General features: G+C 32.7%; 1 non-coding gene across 1 annotated transcript; it reads left to right on the forward strand.

Annotated features, from left to right (window-relative positions):
• Positions 1 to 283: 283 nt before the first annotated feature.
• LOC149494641 (small nucleolar RNA R71) lies at positions 284 to 390 on the forward strand. The gene has a single exon (XR_016321935.1). It is a non-coding gene; the product is annotated as a small nucleolar RNA R71 (small nucleolar RNA).
• The last annotated feature ends 8,691 nt before the right edge of the window (positions 391 to 9,081 follow it).

The following is a 9,081-nucleotide window of genomic DNA, read 5'->3' on the forward strand; positions in this document are numbered from 1 at the left end:
GCATAATAGAGTTGACAGGGTTAATAGTCAACAAATCCAACTTTCTTACCATCTTATCTACTTTGGCATTGAGTGCTGTAATGGCATCTATTTCATAGACTCCTGCAGACTTCTTTCTTTCGGAGCTATTTTGGTAGTGACTATTGCTTGCCATCTCTTCAATCAGGTCATATGCCTCATCAATTTCTTTTCTTTCAAAAGATCCACCTGTAGTTGCATCTAGAGTGATTTTAATGTTATGAGATAATGCATTATAAAAGTTTGTACCTGTAACCACTTAGGCAAACTGTGATGTGGGCACTTTCTTAATAAGTCCTTGAATCTTTCCCAAGCTTCATACAAACTCTCTTGATCATGGTGGACAAAGGTCATTATCTCATTGCGCAGTTTTGTGGTCTTTGAAGATGGAAAGAATTTTACTAAACATTTTTGGGCTAATTCCTCCCATGTTGTAAAACTTCCAGCAGGGCATGATTATAACCAAGATCGTGCTTTGTCCTTAAGAGTGAAAGGGAAGAGCCTTAGTTTTATGGCATCCTCGGAAACACCATTTTGTTTCAAGGTATTGCAAATCTCCAAGAAATTTGTGATATGGGCGTTAGGATCTTCACTGTGTAAACCTCCATATTGAATTGAGGTGGAAAGCATTTGGATAATTGCAGGTTTAATTTCAAAATTATTAGCTTCCACCCTAGGTCTAGTGATACTCGAGGTTGTTCCATTAAGAGAAGGTGTTGTGTAATCTCGCAAGGTGCGGACATGAGGTTGAGGTCTGTGTTGAGGGTTCACTTCATTGTCCATGTCTGCTTGCTGTTCGGGTTTGCTTTCACGTGTTCTTCTAGCAGCGTTGTTCCTACGACAAGTCTTTTCAATTTCTGGATCAAAGACTAAGGGTTCAGTCCTACCTGATCTTCTTTGTATAAACACCTGAAATAATTCTTTAAAAGAAAAATTAAATAAAACAAAAGAAGAATAAATGTCTAAATTAATAATAGGGTAATTAGTATTAATATTGATAACACTAATCCCCGGCAACGGCGACGAAAACTTGACAGTGATTTTCGCAAGTGTACGAAATCGCAGCAAGTAATATAGAATAAGTAGAGTATCATCTCCACAGAGATTGTATATCAAGTACCAAAATTATGTTAACCTATTATTATTTAAACGGTAATAAGGGGGGATTATTGTAAGAAATTTAAAATAACTAATTAAAAGAGAACAAAAATAAATCAAGCAACGGTATTTGAAGGAAAGAAATCAAGGATTTAAAGCTACTAGGGATTTTGATTTCACTTAACTCTATCCAATTTATTTTATTAGTTTGTTAATCAACTTTAATTGTTCAAGTCAGGGTAACAACCCTAAAATTACTAGCAAGCTCTCCCGATGTTTTGTTAGCTATTTTAATCCAATCTAATTACCTATCTTCCAATAGCGTAATCAAACATGAATTAAATCATCAAGTTTTATGGTTTGTTTTGTGAATTCATAACCTAAGCTCAATAACTTATAAAACCCCCATGAGTCAAACCATATAGCTTCCGCATCAAGTTATTATTCTCATGTTATTTATTACCTTTTTCATATCAAAAACCCTTCCCGCGATAGTGATTAATGAAACAAATCAATCCAGGGGAGAAACTCTGCCTGGAAGCATTAAGTTCAATAATAAATTATACTTTGAATAAAGAAAAACAAATCTAATATTATAAATGAAAGAATTTAAGCTACATTAAATCCCTAGTATGAGAATTTAGTTCGACATAGTAATTAAATAAAACTCAATAATACTTTAATAAAATTCCATAATCAATGTGAATAATGAAAAGCAAAACAAGATTAAGTTTAGAAATAAAAACTAGGCAACAGATAACGCGGACAGCTTCCTTGAATCTTGGCACAAATCTTGAATGCTTGAAGTCTTTGAGAGAGAGAAGAAACAATAGAACAAGAATTGTCAAAGACTAGATATATCTTACAATGAATGGCTCCTCTCTTCATATAGACTTCCTGGGAGAAAATCCGACTCCATTTAGGAAATAGAATCCTTATTGAGTAAGAAATCTTTTTGGAGATAGCAAACTGTTCAGGCTTTGGATTTCTTATCAATTAGGACTCTTTCATCTCCATAAATAGGACTAGATCTTGATTTGTACGTCAGGAACATATCTGAGGTGGGCCCATGTAAGTTATAGCAACTGGCTGGCGTTCTTGATTCAAAACAGTACCTAATACGTAGCACGGGCGTGCTATTTTGCACAGGAAGGGCGTGCCAGAGTCTGAGCTCTAAGGGTGGTTCAGCACGGGCCGTGCTCCGTGACACGTCTAGAGAAGAATCTGTGGCACGGGCATGCCAGATAGCACGGTCTGACCGTGCTAGCGTCTGAATCTCCACTTGATTTTCCTTAAATTCAGCACAGGTGTTCTAATGTGCACGGGCAGGGCGTGCTAAGGTCTAAGTGTTTTGCTTTAATTTGCTCTTTTTTGTGCCAAAACCCCGCAAATTTCTTTAATATCAAGTGGATTATGATTCAAAGAAGCTTTGAACAAAAACATAAATAAAAATAAATAAAAATTAATTAAAGTAATTAAAAATTCCTAATAAAAATTATATTTAAAAATATTATAAGAATAACACCTATCAGATTACGATAGGAAACTTAAGATATTCTTGCGGGTCTTGAGGAATCAAATTTCAAATAACAGAGTATCGAAAAAGGAACATAGCTTCTATCTAAACTATATAACGGTGAGTAGTGTTAGATAATTTGCATCATTCACCTGCATTTGCATCCATGCATACACGGTTAAATGCTAGACATGCACTACTTATTAAATTGTTATTTTGTTGCTATTGGAAATGGTTTGATTAGTTGAGATGTGCTTCATGTATGCTTTGCTTGTGTGGAATTGGGATGAAGTGGGTCACCACGCGCTTATGAGAGTGGTCTTCGATATTGTCGGCCATGTATCGATGCCCCCGTGTGCATCTGATGATATATGATATAAAAAACTACAGGGAGGCCTTCTGTTAGCATGGAAAAGAAAAGAGTATATAAAAAAAATGAGAGGGCTGGTCAAATGAGGTAGAGACCGGTCGGCCATGTATGGAGATCGGCTCCCTGGTGCACACATGATGAGAGGGCGGGCCATGTGTGAGGACGGCTCATCGGGAGTTTAGGTGACACCACTGACCAAATTCCACGTGATGTGATTATGTGAAGGTGTTAATATTTGTAATTGTTGTTGTTTTATCATTTGTGTGATAGACTGCATGATCATATAACTAGTCGAATGACTATATTGATCTATTTATGCATTTGTGTGATTGTATGGGGTGAGGTTATCTAACCCTACTCATTGAGTTTGGCGCTCACCCCTACCTCCTTTTTTTTTTCAGGTAATAGGAGGAAAGAAGAACCCTATAGACTTCACCGATTCGAAATACAAATATATTAAAATTATTAATAGTTGTATTAAGCATGTAAATGTAAAGGATTATAAATTATGGAGTTCCACAATTGTGTTCCAAACGAGTTGTAATTGATATATATATATATATATATATATATATATATATATATATATATATATATATATGAATTGTATTTTTGATACATCTGATGGAATATAGTTATTAGGCTTGAAGCCATAATTATGAATGGAATATGAGTTTAACTAATATAGGCTTACTACTAGGGGTGGCCACGGTTCCGGAACCGCCGGTTTCGGTTCCTGAACCGAACCGAAAATTAACGGTTTCAGTTACGATTTAGAGCCGAACGGTTCTTGTTCCGGTCCCGATTCCTCAATGGTTCCAAAATTGACAGTTTTGGCCAGTTTCGGATCGGTTCTGGCCAGTTTTAAATGGTTTGACCGGTTTCAGATGGAACTAGAACCGTCGGTTCTGACTGGAGCTGGAACTGCTGGTTCACGGTTCCAAAACTAGTGGAACCAAAACTGAACAGGTTTGGACGGTTCCGATTCCGGTTCCCACCGATGGTTCTGGTTTCGAAAACCGGATTTTGGTCACCCCTACTTACTACGGACCTCGGAGGCCTTAAGCCCACCCTGATCCTAGTGCCAATCCGGCACTTGGAAACGGGTCGTGAAAATCTCATACTTCTTTTTTTTTTTTTTTAGAAGAATCTCATAACTATTTTTTTGTTTGAATGGAGATGATTTAAAATTTTTGTTTATAAATTATTTTATGATATTTAAAAGTGCATGCTTGTGATGTCTAAAATTTTTTTGATTCACGAATCAGATTTTAAATTGGTGTTAATTAAATTGTGATTGCATTGAGTAAAAATTTTTGATAAAAATTATTTTTTTAAGAAAAAATTAATTATAAATTTTCTTATTTTCAGATATTATGAAATAATATAAAAACATTTATAACAATAATGAGCAATCTTCAAATTTAGAAGGAATAAAAAAAAGATTCTAAAAAACTAAAATAAAAATTATTTAATAAGAAAAAATTGATAAAAAAAAACTTATCAACAAAAATATAAAATAAATGAAAAGATAAAAGAATTTTTTTTTTTTTTTTGAAAGGAGATAAAAGAATTATTTAAGTAATGTACTGTCTAATAACCTATTATAATAATTTTATCAGCCATATGTAAGTCAATTTTCAATTTATACATAATTATTTGGAAGAAGGTTCAAAATAAATATTGTCCATTTTTCATCTTTTTTTTTTTTGACAAAATACACTCCACCATGATCATAAAATTATGAAATGCCCATGTTTTCTTTTTCCAGCGTGTCCCTCACACATAGTCAACTTAAAAAATATAATTAAATTTATTTTTACAGATTTCCTTAACACGACAAAGTTCTTCTCCAGCTTTTCCTCTCCAAATTCTTCTCTAGATCTACCATCCCTCAATCTTATCCCAAGTGGAGCAGCCTCTTCAAGTGTGATTTTCGGTAATAATTTCTCTTTTCTCCTATGTTTCTATTCTATACCTTTAGTCCATTGATTTGAGTGCCTTTCTTTTTATCATTTTTTTGGGTTTGTATTGGCTCTCGGTAAGCACAAAGAAGACTACTAGCTATTATTGAGATTGTTCCCAGTGAAATCACAATCCCCAAGTCTTTGTAGAGAAAAATCAAGCAAGATAGAAGGAGATGATGCCAGTAGTCAATTCTTGAGCTCTTCAACATCGTAGATGAACCATCTGATAATAATGCTATTTATACTAGTGGCGTATTTGTGTATGTAATTATGTTTCTATGGCAATCTTTCTCAACAACTCTGTAGGCAATTGTATCAATGGGCTAAAGAAAGTGATAAATGGAACTCACTTTCTTTTGAATCTGTTTGAATGGAACGTGCGCTGATCAGGAAGAGAATCGGTATTTTGTAATTTTATGGCCAAGTAGAGTGTCTTTTGTCAAAAAATGTGACAAAATGAGCAATTTGTATTTCCTGCCCAAGTTTAAGGGCATTTTGAAACTGCTTCCTAATTATTTACTTGTATATGGTAGTAAAAGCCTTAAATAAAATTACACTCCTAATAAAGGTAGACTTGGCTATTAAAACGTCTTGTAGTTAGTTTGGCATTAGGTTCATTCTTCGAATTGAAAGAAAATAGGGTGGTGCGTCGTGAACCCAACTGCCAAAGAAATTGGTTACACTTAAATATGCTCTATGGGCTTCCCTTGGGCTTCTTGGCCCATCTTCGAAAAAAAAAAATTTGAAGTTGCGTTATTACGGGATTAATGACAACTTTTATTTTTTTTTTTTTATCCATAACAATTTCTAATTTTCGTAATATCTAACAAAATAAACTACTATATACAACTAAGGTGTAGCACAATGATAAATGTATATACGGTTTGATTATACATCCTCTCTCTCCCCATACTCAAAAATTTGTTCATCTTTTAATGAAAGAATTTGCACTATACACAGACAACATTTATAAGTAAGCAAAATGTTTTTGTATAATTCAAGTTTGGATTAAATAAAATCAATAGGTTGAATTAAATTCAGTTTTGTTTTTAATATATTCTATTTGATTCTAATTTAATAAAATTGTTGCCGAACACAACCATTATATGTGATTTCAATTTCAAATGAGAAAAAAAAAAAAACCAAGGTTATATGTTCAGTATGGAGTAAAGAATGAAATAAGAAATGAAATTAAATAAGAAATAAAATATGATATGGTACGAGCACATGCAATACTAATGTAGATTGTGGTTAATGTGCCATATGGACCAATGCAGATGTGGCTGATATCTATTTATAGACGATGGATTTTAAAAATCTATCCACAATGCACTAATTTTCAATCTCCTCCCATCTTCTTTTTTTCTTTTCTTTTCCACGCCCATAATTCAATATGCAATCAATCATTATAGAACAACAAATGCCCATGTAGTATCAAATAGACATTTGCATTGAGAGCATTTTTTAAAATATCTTTCTATTTTTTTGATGTGGCAATTAAATAAGAGTAATCCACATTGCATTGGAGATGCTCTAATGGAAGAATGAATTTAGATTGCATTCATCTATTTGGTTGATATGATAATAAAAGAAATTGAATAGGAAATTAATAAAAAGACCAAAATAATGATAATAATAATATTAGGATAGCATTATTTTGTTAATACTGTAGCAAAATAATTTTTATAATACTAAATTGATTATATTACCCTTCGTAACTTAAATAAATATTTCACATTGGTTAGAATTATGCTAGGAAGATAAAAAACTTTTAGGCTCTATAGCTCGAGAGGATTAGACTTCCGAATGATATATATATATATATATACTAAAAAAAAAAGAATATTCTTTACTATAAATTGCAGACCCTCTCATCAAAACCACCATGAGAAACCTAGAGAATGTTATTAATTTTGGGATCAACTTAGATCACTAATTTACACTCTCTTTCGAATAAAAATGACTTTTGCTCTTTCCTACGCTCCAGCAACAAAAACCTCTCTCCTTCTCAATTCAATTTTGTCGCTATTAATCTAAATTTTCATTTTTTGTTTCTTTTGTAGGCTTGGCTTTTAATGTTAAATCTATGAAAGCTTTGAGCTTTTAACTATTCACAATTTTTTAGTCTAATTAATTAGTTTTATGATGAATTAATCAATTTTACTGATTTGGGGGAGAAATACAAAGCTTGAGTTTAAGAGTTATGAATTTTATGAAGGATTTAGTTTTTTTAAATGCAATATTTAACAAGAAGGGTAGTATAGTAAGTTTAGTATTATAAAAAATTATTTTGCTATGGTATTAACAAAATATACTCTCTATACCAAGATATATAGTCTAATAGTAAATACATATATGACCCGGCAATAGATTCAGGTTCAAATTCCCCGCTTTCAAAGTCTATTCCTCTGCGGAGGCTGAGCTGCAGTCTCTTGTTTGTGGTATTTCGCTGGCTCGGGAGTTGGGGTATAAGAAGGTGGTCTTGGAACTGTATCCTCTAGTTTCTAAAGGGTTGATTAGCTCCCCTCATGATCGCAGCATCAGGTTTGCTAACATAATTTCTCATTTTCGGTCTTTTATGGCTCGGGAATGGGAGGTCAGAATTCTTCATTGCTTTCGTGAATCGAATCGGGTGGCTGATAAGCTAGCTAATATGGCTACAGTTGGAGATGCTGGTCGGTATATCCTTGCTCAACCTCCACCTGAGGTGGTTTCCTTTTCTGACATGGGATATGGAAGGAGTGGCTTGGCCACGGGTTAGACGTTTCTTGTCTTAGTGTTTTTCCTTTGGGGCCTTCTTTCCCCTCCTTTGTATCTAAAAAAAATATTCCCCTCCCAATACTCAAAATAAATAAATAAATAATGTACTCTGAAAATAACATTATACTAAAATTATTGAAATAAGTAAAGAAAACAACATAAAGACATACATGTAATAGAAATTTAGAGGCAGAGTAAAAAATCCCTATTACTTATTATAAAGTCGATGATCAATTCCACATTATGATAACTACTAAACAAGGGAACAGAGAATACTAATTCACTTCATATTATCTTTTAACCTATTTAAACACGTCTTAAAAATTTTATTTGATTCAATTTGATTTTTATGATGTAAAATTGAAAATCTAAAACTTAAGAACTCAACGGAATGATTAAAAAAATAGTTAAAATGGAAATATTAAATCAAATTAATTCGATTTGATTGAGTTTGGTTATATAAAATCAATTTACATCATATTTTTAATATGTTGGTATTGAACCCATCACTTACACTCCCATGGATTAGGTTTTCCAATTTATCTGAAAGAGTGACGTGTTTCCTATGAACATGAAAAGGGCCAAAAGATGAGCACTGATTATGAAAATGGTACTTCTTATCTTACACTATGAAATGAAATGAACCAAAAAAGAAAAAGAAAAAGGGCATGTGGTTGTGGCAATTTCTCATAACGTTGAATGGTAGTGCGGTGGGTTAAATCTTTACCTTTTGTCCATTGACGCAGTCAAAACGCGGCGTTGGACATGCGTCCATACGACTTTCCAAAAAGGAAAGAAATTATAAGACACGTTTCAGATGTCTTTGTGTCGGATACGTGTTACCAAAACGGCCAAGTTCTCTGGCGGCAGTTTTTAGCAGTTGAGATGTTACGCCAAAGTCTACGGACTCAAAGGATGAAAGACGTTGACAGCCACAAGATATTTCTTTCCAATTCTCTTTCATAATAAGTGGACAAGGAACATAATTATTTTCTTTACTTTTTCTTTTCTTTTTCTACTGTTTCTTTTTTGTTTAACCATATAATATCACTCTAAAAATATACCCTTAAATTTTATAATAATAATTTTTATATTTTTTAATTATCCAATAAGTTGTTTTGATATATCAGGGCAAAGTTAGAGTGTAAAGTGAAGGGGCAAAAATTTGAATATCTAAATTGAAGAGGCAAAGTGGTAAAGGTTGGCTTTTAATTATTTAATATATTGATCAAAAACTTTGTCCGTGTTGATACTTGGTTACTATAATTTTTATAATAATAAATTTATATTTTTTTTAACTATTAAATAAGTCGATTTGATATATTTTTAGTATAACTTTTATAGCAATACCT

This window comes from Jatropha curcas, chromosome 7, assembly GCF_041381405.1.
Source record: "Jatropha curcas cultivar XTBG-Jc1 chromosome 7, XTBG_Jcur_1.0, whole genome shotgun sequence".
Classification (NCBI taxonomy): domain Eukaryota; kingdom Viridiplantae; phylum Streptophyta; class Magnoliopsida; order Malpighiales; family Euphorbiaceae; genus Jatropha; species Jatropha curcas.